We start from the raw sequence: 14462 nt of genomic DNA, 5'->3' as shown, positions 1-14462 counted from the left end.
AATCTACAACACATTAGACACTTTGTAAGACTCTGATATAGAGTAATGAGGAAAAACATGGTTTAAAACTATGAGATACAAGAAGATAAATACGCAGTAACTGGAAGTTGCTCTAAGTACATAAATTTGAAGGCGCCATCTTTTCTTAAAGGTGACCTAGGCCTTTGAATGCTACAAGGTGAACTAGACACTTTTTTGCCTTAAAATTATTCAGAATTTCATGCTAAGGAGGCAGCCAAAATGAATGGGAGCCAAGGAGAGCTACTTGGCGACGCCTAATAAGCTAGTAGGCGACCTAGGGTGTGACGAATGAGAAGTTTGCGACGTGATTAATTCAATAAAATATGATTTATGTGATGTGATTATAAAATATGTGATTAAGTGATGATTTATTTGTCTTTACTGTATATTAGAATCTAGGAGCGTAAATAGAAGCGTTCCAATTTAAGGAGTCAGCTTAGGAGTTAAGCTGTGTTGTCGGGCCGTCAAGTAGAACGGAACCCGTACTAAAAAGGGATTAAGGTATTTAAAATGTGAATAATGTGATATTATGTGTAATGAAATGCTTGAGTAGAGTGTTACGTCCTAATGACGTGTCGGTCGATAAAGATATTAAGAAGCGTAATTGAAACGCTGAGCGTCGGGACGTCAGGTTGAACGTGACCCGATACGCGTAAAAAGAAATAATATTAAAGAAGGATAATTTCTTTGATCAGACATGAGTTGTGATGTGTTCGTATGTGTGCTTGTTTGTATGTATGCATGATTACGTGATCTGTTGATATTTTATGGATTTAAGGGAATTATCTGATTTAAATAAAGGTTTATTTAACCTTCGCACATTTTTATAAAATTATATGAGTAAGATAAAGGCATGAAATTTGTTCTGATATCTTCAAAATAATCCTGTAGACTTTCTAAAAATGATGAACGGATTTATTTGGTGATCGTTGCATTTTAAATTAATTTTTATGTGATAAAATGTTATTATCAGCACAAACTTGTAAAAATCATATAAAATCAATCGTACGCTCAAAATATTATTATGAGTAATGGTTGGAAAGATAATTTCGAGATTTACGTTTTAAAATTATCATTCGCATCAAATTTATCTTTTCCGAGAGAGATATTTGCAGATCAAATTCGTTTTCTTTTAAGAATAAAAAGTGAATCAGAAATGAGATAACCTAATTACCATACTACCCCTCCATTGGTAGTATATAACCTCACCCACCTCCTATTTTCTTTCTTTTTCCCCCGAGCTTCTCTCTTCTCTTTCTTTTCTTTCATTTTCTTCTCCCTCTCAGGACTTCTCTCTCTCTCTCTCTCTATACACTCTCTCTTCAATCTCTCACTTGTTCTTCATCCTTTTTCGGTTATAGAACCATGATTGTGTGAGATTTTGTGTTATCTACCCATATATATACATGCATGTCACTATCTTCAAGTTTTTGAGAAAAACCAAAGTTGGATTTGGTGGTTTTGAATTCGGTTTTCATGAAAACAAAAGGATTTTGGTTCTTGAATGATTTAAAGTTAAGATGTGTGCTTGCATGTGTGTAATTACTTGAGAAATTGGTGGTTGAAGGTTGGAAACCCCCGAATGGGTGCACCACCGTAATGCCACCACCACCGGTGATGAACTCCGGTGAACCGATGGTGAGCAATGATGTTAAAAACTGAGCTCTAGTATCTTTAAATCAAATATTTGTGTTCGCATGTAGTATTTTGATAAAGGGCCGAATGGTTTTGTAGTTCAAATAGTTAATAAGTTGATTTTTGTTGGATATGAATGTTAATCTAGCATAATGATTAAAAGATTAGTGTGATTAAGATCCAAGGGTTTGAAATTGAGTTTGCATGTGGGAATTCTTTGAAGAGGCCCAATGGCCCTTAATATTTTTGGAAGATCATGTTGATTTTGTTGATGTGAATGACTTATTGATAATTGTTTTTATAATTGGTAGAGTAATAAGAATAACTTATGGTTAGAAGTCCAAATTGATGCATGCATGTTGTGATTCTTGGAAATTTCGAATGTTTCTACTCGATTAAGTTGAATTAAGTGTTAAATTGAGTGATCATCCATGATTACGTTTGAATTATGAGTTTAAATGAGTTGTAAGAATGAAATTAAACTAGTTTGGGATGATATACTTGATGCATGTCAAATAAGGGTTTTAAATATTTAATTCTTGATTGTGATAAGTGTTAAGGCCGAATAGGCCATGGGGAATAAAGGTCAAGATTTGATTTTTGGTAATTGATAGAATGATTGAGTGTTTATATGTGAAAATCTTTGGATTTGTTTGTTTGATTGTGGTTTTAGTTCGAATTAAGGATAAAAGGGGAAGGAAATTAAGTTGATTGTTAAGCTATGGTCGTAAGTAATTAGCTATGAATGAAATCGTGTACTCGTATGAGTTATAAATATTTGATTTGTGGAATAGTCATGATTTAGCGAGTATAAGTTAATGATCGAGTATTTATATATGGAGATATAAAGGCTATAAGAAAAGAATGTGTTATGTGCTATGTGCATGTGTGTATATAAGCTATACTCATATAGTTCGAGTCAAGAGTATAGTCGAGCTATTGTATTGAGTGATCGTTCTGGGAACGAGAGTTGAGAAACTAATTGAGGTTTTGGTTTTGATTGTAGATTCGGAACGTGAGGGCATTCATGCTAGGAAAGGGAAAAGTATACTAGGTGGCAGTAGTTCAACCTTGGTGAAACAGGAAAGCAAATTCAGGCAAGTAACTCTAATTACTTGTGATAGAGAGAATATTGTTCATACCATGTAGAGTATTGAACTGTTAAAATAATGAACCCCTGTTATTGATTTGAGATACCCTGTCTTTGATCTTGTAAAACTGTTATTGATAAGATTATTGATTCAACCTTTTGGTAACCTATCTTTTCTGTTCCAATTATTTGTTATGCCATGAACTGTTATAAACCCTATAATTACCCTTACGAACCCCTTGTAATGATGCCATATTCTTTGATCACCATATTCCCTGTTGATCCTTTTAACTTAAGTACCTTGCTATCATTGATTCAAAACCCCTAGAAATTTCATCTTGCTTATCCTTGATTCGTTTCCTTCACTTTGATTTCTTGAAATTGAATCTAAGAATGAGTTTCGACTTGAAAGAGTCCGAATGATTTCATATTCTTGGTAATGATAAAATGAATTTAGAAAACCTACTCTTTTTCCAACTTAAGGTTTTCCAAACGAATTCCTGATGGATGGGATTGGACGTAAGAGGCTAGTGGGACTAGTCTAGTCATGGTAAGAGGCTAGCGGGGCTAGTCCAGTTTAAGGCTGAAATTATGCCGATTGGTACCTTAAAGACCGGATGGAGGTCGGTACGGGCTGATCACCCGTATTATAATGAAATGAAAGATAAAGTGATCCAATCAAGGGTTCTATATTGATTATTTAAAAAGGAATTGAAACTTCCTATTTAGTAATTGATTCTTTGAAAATGAAAAAAATGGGTTATATTGTTGTGAAAAGAGTTGATTGTGATATTGTGAAGCTTAAAGCTCGTGAACCCTGATTTTAATCTGTTGATCATATAATTGATTCCATATAATGAAAATATTATCGCTTTCCTTTCTTAAAGATCTGTTCTGATCCTTTAATGATTTGTGATGAATGTCGGCTTTCACCCTGCTATGAGCCTTGTTCCTTGAAAGCCCCACATTTTTCCTTCATAACCCCTTCCTTAACCCCAAAGATAGAAATCTGCCACCTAGATCAGATAAAGTAGAATGCCCAGAGATTGGTAAAGTATATTATGGATTTTATATTGTAGAACTGCTCTATAGTTACTTGATGAGTTTTATACTCATATGTTTTATTTTAATCTAACCATGGCAGTTAAGCAAGAAGATGGCCAGGCTTAGGCGCACTGCTCGTAAGAGCGTACCTGGCGGTCCCTATTGTGTTGAGGGCTTCCGGTTGCCAGAGCAGGTAGTGGTGTTTTTGAGTGAGCAAGCGCTTAGCCAGAGAGTTGTAAAGATACAATGGGTTATCTGTCAGTTCCAAGCCGGAATCGATTATGTTCATTTAATATTATTTTGGGGTTGTAAGTTATAGTTTATGATTGGTAGTTGTAATCTTGTCTCATACTTTATCCTGTTTGATCCTGTTAGTAGTTAATCGGGGTTTATACTTATTTAATTATTAGATTAAAGGTGTGTGGGTCCTCATTTCCTAACCCCGAGATTGAGGGCGTCACATAGGGCTCCCACTAGGCCTAGAAGATGACCACATGAGCTCCACCAAGCCTAAAAGCCGACTCCTACATTAATTAGACATGTTTAAGTGATTTTACTCCTTAGAAGGTGACTGAATCCAAGGGGGAAGGCCATAAGGCAACTGGAGCCATCCAGAAGGCAACCGGAAGCTAGAAACATGATTGCGGGGCACTTTGACTTGCATTCCTTGGTGTTGTGCAAGACATGCCTGTACTTTAACAAGACTAGGTCAAATTGATAACCCTAAGTAAGTTGTATTGTAATCTTAGTTTGTATTTTGTATTATAACATTTAAGTCTATAAAAATGATCAAGAGCAGACTGAAGTCTTTTTCTTTAAACAATATCAAGCCTAAGAATTCTATTTGGAAGAAGATTAAGAAGATCATGCCTCAGAAGAATTATGAAGAAGCTTGGAGTTGAATAAATCTGTTTTGAGAAAAATATTCTAATTCAAGATCTCTACAAGTCACAGATTTAGTGTTATAGAGAAGTCATTCGAGAACTCCAAAATAACTTATAGAGAACTCAGGAAAGCTACTAGAGAACTCAGAGATATCGACAATCCAAATTGAAGATATTAAGATTGGAGATATCGACAAGTCATTTCTTCACTAGAGAACTCAGAGTTATCGACAAGTCAAAAATTCACTAGAGAACTCTGAGTTATCGACAAGTCAAATTTCACTAGAAAACTCAGAGATATCGACAAGTCAAAATTTACTAGAGAACTCTGAGTTATTGACAAGTCAAATTTCACTAGAGAATTCTGAGTTATCAACAAGTCAATAAGTCACTAGAGAACTCAGAGACATCGATAAGCCAAAGTGAAGATATGAAGATGAGAGATCTTGACAATCTAAATTCTCTTATAGGGAACTCAGAGACATTTACAAGTCAAATCAACTATGGAAAATTAGAGATCTCGATAAGTCAATATACTTATTGAGATGTCAAGATCTCTATATGCCTAACTGGAGATCTCGAGGTAAAATCTCAAAGTACAAATTGCAGACTAGTTAAATATCCAAGATTAACAATCAACAAACAATTCAACCAGTTGGATTGACAAGTCTATAAAAAGCAGCTTGAAGAGTGTGCAAGATCAAGGGTGAAAATTAACTGACAAAGAAAGATCAAAGTTAACACAGTATGCAAAGATATGCTAAGCCAGAAATGGAAGATACAGTTTTCCTAAAATGAAATGATTAGTGACAGTTTACGAAAGTGAATAACATCTCTTATTTTACACTGTGTAAACCAGTAGTTAACTATCATATAAAGTTAACAATGGTCCTTTGTTAGTTGTAACAATTAGATCAGGAAATTCTTGTATTCTCTCAAGGAAGAAGCTAAGCTCTTTATCAACAAAGAGCCTAGAAATTTTGTAGCAAAACATTCTTAATTTTAATATAAAATTAAGTGAGTTTTGAAAGATCTGTGTTATTCATTGTTGCATGTTTAATTTCAGTTTTAACACATCTTACTACAAGATTTGATTTACTTTGTTCACAATCATAAATATTTTAAGAAAAGCAGAAAAACATAGAAACACATTCTCCCCCTCCTCTGTGTGTAATTCATTACCTAACAAGTGGTATCAGAGCAAAATCTGAAAGTAAACAGATTCAAGATCTTGGAAGAATGAATACACTGAAAATCAATAGCATCAAAATCTCTACCTTTGATAAAACTAATTACACTCTGTGGAAGAAGAAAATGTTGATGTTTATCAGGATGGCCAATCCACTCTACATTCAGATTCAGATTCTGAAAAATGGGCCCTTCACTCCTATAGTTAGAGTTGAGGAATCTACAGATGGCGACATGGTCATCCCAGCTCATTATGCTCCTAAAAACCCTTCTAAGTACACTGAGCCTGAGAGAGAGAAAGTTTCCCTGGATAGTGGTTTACAACTGATATTGATAGAGTCACTTGAAAATGTAATGTACAACAACATTATCAACTGTGACACTGCTAAGAAGATCTGGGAAAAGATTAAAATACTCTGTGAAGGAACTGTGGAAGTTAAATCTAATCAAAGAAGGATACTGATTTCAAAGTATGAGGGTTTCATGGCTAAGCCGAAAGAAAGTATCACTGATGTGTTTGAAAGGTTTAACAAGCTGATAAATGACTTGCAGCTCCATGATAAATACTATGAAGCTGAAGAAGTAAACTTGAAATTTTGCTTACACTCCCTGATCATTTGGAACATAAAATTTCAGCAATCAGAGAAGGGAGAGACTTGAGCAGAATAACTCTGGAAGTTCTGTATGAAATCTTAAAAATATATGAATTATAAATGATTCAAAGAAAATCATTAAGAGCTGGTCAAGGGCATGTTATAGATGGTTCAAGTGCTCTAATTATCAATGAAAGCCAGACCTCTAATGATGAGCCAGATCCCAGACTCCAGTTGCCTCAACAAGTGATCAAAGAACCAATGGTTCACAGGAACAAGTCATTCTGGAATTGGAAGAAGATGAGTTCTACACCCTGGATGAACTTGACGAGCTTGATCAGTCAATGGCCTATCTAGCAAGAAAGTTTTCTAATATTAGAGTAAAGAAGCCAAAATTTTTCAAGGGTAAAGTACAATCATTCAACAAAGACAACAGCTGGAAAGGAAAAGGGAAGTACACATCTGATAACAAAATGGTTACAAAACTGGATCTATTGACAGATCAAAGATAAGGTGCTTCAATTATAATGAACTAGGCCATTTTGCTATAGAATGCAAGACTCCCAAGAAAGCAAAGAAAGACAAAGCTTATCTTGAACTGGAAGCAAAGTATGAAGCTTTTATGAAGAAACAGCAAAGCAAAGCTTATATTGTAGAGGGAAAAAGTTGAGATGAGTCTGATAATGATGAAGATAAGGAAGTTGGAAATTTTGCACTAATGGCCTTGGAGCAAGGAGAGTCATCCTCATCAAATCACAGGTACCAACTCTCACTACCATTTATTTAAATGTGAGTCAATATAAGGAAACTATAGAGAAGATGAGCACAGAAATGTTTCACATTCATACAAGTATGGTTGCTGCAAATGAAGAAGTTAGAAGACTTACAAAGATAAATGAGAAGCTTGAGAATGAGAAACAAGAAGCTAAATTTTTGTTGGTAGAGCTTAAAGCTATAAGACAAGAGAATTCATATCTGAAGAACAAGCTCAAGTGTGCAAGTGAAATTGAAGCAATGTTAAGGGAGAAACTGGAAAAGAATAAAGTGAAGTTGAAGTCCTTCAAGAATGCATCTGAGTTGGTTGGAAAATACCATGAGAAAAACAAACCATGTGAAAATATTGCTGTTGGTCTTGATTATGATGCCTTGAACAACAAAAAAAAAATATAGGTGAAAAATAAAAAACATCAGAAAGTGAAAATGTTCCCGTAATGATGAAAAAGGTTGTTTCATCTATGTTCAAGGCATATGAAGTTAATTTCAGTGAAGAAGAGTTGATTATCAAGCAAGAAATTGTTGATGAAGATAATGAAAATAAAAATACAGAAGAAACTCAATCTTCCAGATTTGAAGAGAATCTCATGGACAACCAAGGTTCCAAGACACCTGTCAAAGAAACCAAAACTGAAGATGCAAGAAAGAAGAAAAAAATTAGAAATGGGAAAATTGGGATAAACAAAAGCAACAATTTTGCTTATATTGCAGATGATCCAAGAAAGAAATATGAGAAATGTGGCTCTGTGAATCACCTAACTCACCTTTGTAAAAAGGTTGTTAGCAAGCCAGTTGAAGGAGTCTGCAAATACAATAAAGCAGATGCAAATGATCCCTACTCTTTCTGTGACAAGTTTGATTGCATCCCTTGCAACTTGAAAGTAATGAAAAGTTGCCACAAGCTAAGAGTAGACCTTAAAGAAACAAAAATTGGGTCTATAGCAGATTGGGAAAATGCACAACAGGCAATGAATTCTATTTTATCTGAAACAACTCATTCTACTTCTGCTAAATCAGTTAACAAGAAGAAAGTGCCCAACACTGCTTGAGTTGCTAAACACACTTAAAACTCATTGTGTGTAGGGCAAAATGAAGAAGGTCATATGGATCATAAACAGTGGATGTTCCAGACATATAACAGGTGATAAGGCCCTACTATCACCGGTTTTAGGAGAAAGCTGCCCCCTTGGTGACCTTTGGAGACAATAACAAAGGATTCACAATGGGATATGGCAAGATTATTTCCGGAAATGTTGTCATTGATGATGTAGCACTGGTAGCTGGTCTTGAAGTGAATCTTCATAGTGTTAGCCAATTTGCAGACAAAGGTTTTGAAGTTTTATTCAACAAAGAAGAATGCACTTTTATCAGCAAGAAAACTGGTAAAGTTGCTCTAAAAGGAGCAAGAAAAGGATGCTTATTTGTTGCATACTTGGACTCATCAAATAAGGACGGAACTTGTTGCTTCTACACCAATGCATCAGAAGAACAAAGCAAGCTTTGGCATAAAAAGTTGTCTCACTTGAATTTCAAGGCAATTAACACTTTGGTCAAAACAAAGTTAGTAAGAGACATGACTAACCCGGAGTTTGCTCAATTTAAAGTTTGTGAAACCTTTCAGAAAGGAAAAATGAAAAGATCAAGTCACAAGTCGAAAATTGTGAATTCTATAAGTGCACCATTGCAACTTATTCACATGGACTTGTTTTGGCCAAGAAATGTCTTATCAATTTTAAGGAACAAATATGCACTTGTGATGGTGGATGATTTCTCAAGATACACTTGAGTAGAGCTCATGCACTCTAAAGATGAGACTCTACACATCATAATTGAGCACATAAAGAAGATAGAAAAATAAGCTGAAGATCAAAACCGTGTAAAGAGATTGAGAAGTGATAATGGAACAGAATTCAGAAATGCAGCATTAAATGAATTCTGCAAAACAAAGGCATTGTTCAAGAGTTCTCTGCTACTAGAGCACCTCAACAAAAATGGGGTAGTTGAAGGAAAGACTAGAATATTGGTAGAGGTTGCTAGAATAATACTGTAAGATGCCAAGTTGCCCACAAGTTTTTGGGAAGAAGTTGTAAATACTGCATGCTACACTAAAAACATATATCCACTACACCATAAATGACCTACGGGAACATCTCGTAGATGGGTGTTGCTAAATGTTACATTAGGTATGCTAGTTTTGATCTACTAAAACACTTCATTTGTGATGTTACCTTAGGTACAAAGTGGTGTTACATTTGAAAAACATACATTTCATATAGCAACATGCAAGGATATATTGCCTTAGGTCATTTATAAAATTTTTTATTACTAATTTCAATAAAATTTTTAAAATAATTATTTAAGTTATATTTATTTTCAAATGAACTAATTTTTTTTTTATAAAATATAAAAGTTTAATTTATAAATGACTCATTCATTTTAATATGCTAAAATATATCCTTATAAAATTTAAATTTAATATTTTATTATGAAAATAATATATATTTAAATCACATAAACATAAATATAATCTTTTATTTAACAAAAATTAATAAAATTTACACAGAACTCCGTGAAAAAGCTGGGCGGCAAAACTACCCGCTTCTCTCAATTATTAACCATCTCACTCTCTCAGTCTAATTAACCATCTGACTCTCTCTCACTCTAACCCACTATCTCTCTCTCTCTCTCTCGCTCTCACTCTCACTCTAACTCTCTCGTAAAGCTCTCAACTCTCTCTTATTCTTGCAAATCAACGATTTAACGATTAACGATTGAGGCTTTGGGTTCTTCAAATTAGGGTTTTGTAAATATGTGATGGAGACAAATTAACGATTGAGGCTTTGGATTCTTCAAATTAGGGCTTTTTAAAATCAGGGGTTTTTGAAATTAGGGCTTTTTGTTTAATTTACTCTTTTTATATTTTAATTAATTGGTCTCTTGTTTTGATTTAAATTAGGGTTTGGTGCTTGTTCAGTCGGGTTGGAGCTTATTCAGTCGGGTTGGTGCTTGTTCAGTCGGGTCGAGCTTCGATTTGCAGGTATTAAACCTTTGTTACTTCAGGTTATGCATAATTGTTATACATGAATGTTAGGGATATCGATTTGGGGCTATTGAATGTTATGCGTATTTGCATGTTATATGTTATGCATATTTGTTATATGTTACTATTGGGAGTTTACTATTGGGTTTTTTTGTTATATGTTATCGATTCGGGGGTATTGGGTTATATGCGTATTTGCATAATGTTATGAATGTTCTGCGTTTTTTGTTCAGTCATTTTGTTATACATGAATGTTATGAAGTATTTACTAATGGGTGTTTTTTTGTTATATGTTATATGTTTTCATGTCTTTTGTAGGCGAGAGCTAAGAAAAATGTGGCGAGTCATAAATCATATCTCGACACTCACACTGCTGGTCCGAAAAGCTTTGCACAAGTTCGAAACAAGATGTTATATGATTTATTTATAATTATTTATGAACTGACCGCACTATGTTCATTCTTTATTCAGATAGTACTCACTATTTTTACATGAATAATTATCCTTATAATGATTTATCTGATTTTGTAGTGCATAAAATATTTATCAGGAATAATTATCCTTCGAAGTACTCACTGTTTATTTTTGTACAAAAAAATAAATCATGTTTGATTTATTTATCTGATTTTGTAGATAGTACTCACTTTTTTTACACGAATAATTATCCTTATAATTTGCATCTCTATTTAGATAAATATTGTCTTTGTAACATGACATGTACCTTATTTTTTGCTAGAAAAAAGGCACCAGATAGCTCTGCACCTTATGATGCTGAGGTTTATTTTGAAACCCGGGAGCGAAGTGACAACCGTGAGTACAAGATCGATCCTGCAATTATGAAATCCAAACTTGTAAGTATTTTATTTAATAATCAGTTATCTGTAATTGACAAAAAGATGGCTTTTTGTATTTCATATTTAATCTCATTTGTTCACGTGGCTTTATTTTTAGGAAAAAATTAGCAAAAAGCTCAGCACTGGAGATAATGTAAGTGAACTGCTTACAGATGGAAAATCACACGGCCCGACTTGGCTCTTAGGGAGATGTGCAAAGCCTTCACAAATTACCAGCTCAACTGCTCCCAAAGACACCTATGTGCAAGAGCTGACAACCAAGATAAGGCAAAGCCTTACTGATGAAGTTCAAGAGAAGGTGAGGCAAGTACAAGCCGAAGTGGATGACCAGGTGAACAAGAAAGTGCAACAGAACATGGCATTGGTACTTAAAAAACTTGCAGAAGCAAACCCAAATATCACTGTCGACATTGAGGATCTGTGTTCACCTTTTTCAAGCGATAACAATGGTACACCTATGACTGGCGACAGTAGCTTCTAGTATGACACTGCGATGTCTATGCATGTGTCTTGACTTAAAGGTCTTTTGCTACTACTTTTAAGTATGATATAGACTAATCTAAGTACTGGGGGTAAGAAGTTGGTTTAAGTCTGTTTATTCGGAACTTTATTTAAGTCCAAAGATTGTTTAGTCCAGTATTGTTGATGACTGTATAATGATTTGGTGAATTGCTTTGCTGTTGGATGATGGTTATTTTGGCAATTCGTAATTTCTGTGTACCTTTTTTTCCAGTTTTTACCATAAAAATGTTGCCTTAGCTACTGTAAACGTTGCACTAGCTACTCTGAAATATTGCACTAGATACTTTAAATGTTGTCGTTGTTTAAAATGTTACCAACTGCAGTGGGCCACAATGGGTCGGATGTGGGCCCCAATGTGGGTCCCACTTTGTTAAAAACATTTTTGAACTCTAAGGTAACATAAAAAACAAGTTACAAAATGATCTCTCATTATGTTGCATTAGCAAGCTAAGGCAACATATAAACAAGTTAAAATACGATGTTGCCTTAGGCACCAAAGATGTTACCTTAGACCCCTAAGGCAACATGGAAAAACCTATCTTTAAGAAAATGTTACCTTAGCTTAAAAGTGGGGCAAGAGCAACATATTTACCCCCTAAGGCAATATTTTTTTGGTCTTACAGTAGGCATTTTATGGTGTAGTTATCTCATTAACAAGGCTCATAGCAAATCACCTTACTCAATCTTGTCTAAGAGAAAGCCTATTATAAAGCATCTTCATGTTTTTGGAAGCAAGTGTTACATTTTAAAAGACAACTCTGAATATGTAGGAAAATTTGACTCAAAGGTCTTTGAAGCAATTTTTCTGGGATATTCATTGGAGAGAACTGCCTACAAGGTCTAAGTGATTGATCAAAAGAAGATTATGGAAAGCACATATGTGACTTTTGATGATGACAAGTGTCCAGGCTTGGAATGCCTTGATAAAAATAAAGCTGAAGCTCTTGCATTTGAAAATCTCAATATTGATAGTGATTCTGATGGAGAAGATGAAGTCAATGCACAACAGATGATGAATGAAGAGACTACTGAACACACTACACCATAAATGACCTACGGGAGCATCTCGTAGATGGGTGTTGCTAAATAATGTTACATTAGGTATGCTAGTTTTGATCTACTAAAACACTTCATTTTTGATGTTACCTTAGGTACAAAGTGGTGTTACATTTGAAAAACATACGTTTCATATAGCAACATGCAAGGATATGTTGCCTTAGGTCATTTATAAAATTTTTTATTACTAATTTCAATAAAATTTTTAAAATAATTATTTAAGTTATATTTATTTTCAAATGAACTGATTTTTTTTATAAAATATAAAAGTTTAATTTATAAATGACTCATTAATTTTAATATGCTAAAATATATCCTTATAAAATTTAAATTTAATATTTTATTATAAAAATAGTAAATATTTAAATCACATAAACATAAATATAATCTTTTATTTAACAAAAATTAATAAAATTTACACAGAACCCCGTGAAAAAGCTGGGCGGCAAAACTACCTGCTTCTCTCAATTATTAACAATCTCACTCTCTCAGTCTAATTAACCATCTCACTCTCTCTCACTCTAACCCACTCTCTCTCTCTCTCTCTCGCTCTCACTCTAACTCTAACTCTCTCGTAAAGCTCTCAACTCTCTCTTATTCTTGCAAATCAACGATTTAACGATTAACGATTGAGGCTTTGGGTTCCTCAAATTAGGGTTTTTTAAATATGTGATGGAGACAAATTAACGATTGAGGCTTTGGGTTCTTCAAATTAGGGCTTTTTAAAATCAGGGGTTTTTGAAATTAGGGCTTTTTGTTTAATTTACACTTTTTATATTTTAATTAATTGGTCTCTCGTTTTGATTTAAATTAGGGTTTGGAGCTTGTTCAGTCGGGTTGGAGCTTATTCAATTGGGTTGGTGCTTGTTCAGTCGGGTCGAGCTTTGATTTACAGGTATTAAACCTTTGTTACTTCGGGTTATGCATATTTGTTATACATGAATGTTAAGGATATCGATTTGGGGCTATTGAATGTTATGCGTATTTGCATGTTATATGTTATATGTTATGCATATTTGTTATATGTTACTATTGGGTGTTTACTATTGGGTTTTTTTTGTTATATGTTGTCGATTCAGGGGTATTGGGTTATATGCGTATTTGCATAATGTTATGAATGTTCTACATTTTTTGTTCAGTCATTTTATTATACATGAATGTTATGAAGTATTTACTATTGGGTGTTTTTTTGTTATATGTTATGTGTTTTCATGTCTTTTGTAGGCGAGATCTAAGAAAAATGCAGCGAGTCGTAAATCATATCTTGTAACACCCCCAGGTCCGGGGTCGGGGATCCGGGTCGTCACGGTCTTTCTTTCCACAATATCACTTAACTTAATTAATAATAAATAACCCCATGCTATGACCCTACACTAACACACACCACAACCCGTTATAGTCTCAGAGATGAATACCAAAAATAACACAAGTCATTTTATTCCACAATTATAAACCGTTACACCTTAAAAGGGTTTCTGAATAATTTACATATTCCTTGCCATTATTACAATTTATATTATACATAAGTCTGGTTCATCAATAGTTGAAAATCTAGCCTATTGGTATCTCCTACTTCAGCTACGGCGGCATCAACGCTTCCAGAAAACTGCAGAACGTTTCCTAACCGCTTGCGAATTGGAAGCTTGGTCCTATTCATCTTTTCTATCTGTTGTTGTGTGATGAAAGAAAAAAATCAAGGGTGAGCAATAAGCCCACCGAAATAATATGTATAATAATTAACAATATATGAGCATTCTCATA

The sequence above is a fragment of the Apium graveolens genome, chromosome 1 (assembly GCF_009905375.1).
Source record: "Apium graveolens cultivar Ventura chromosome 1, ASM990537v1, whole genome shotgun sequence".
NCBI classification, from domain to species: domain Eukaryota; kingdom Viridiplantae; phylum Streptophyta; class Magnoliopsida; order Apiales; family Apiaceae; genus Apium; species Apium graveolens.
Note: the sequence above shows the minus strand (reverse complement) of the source record.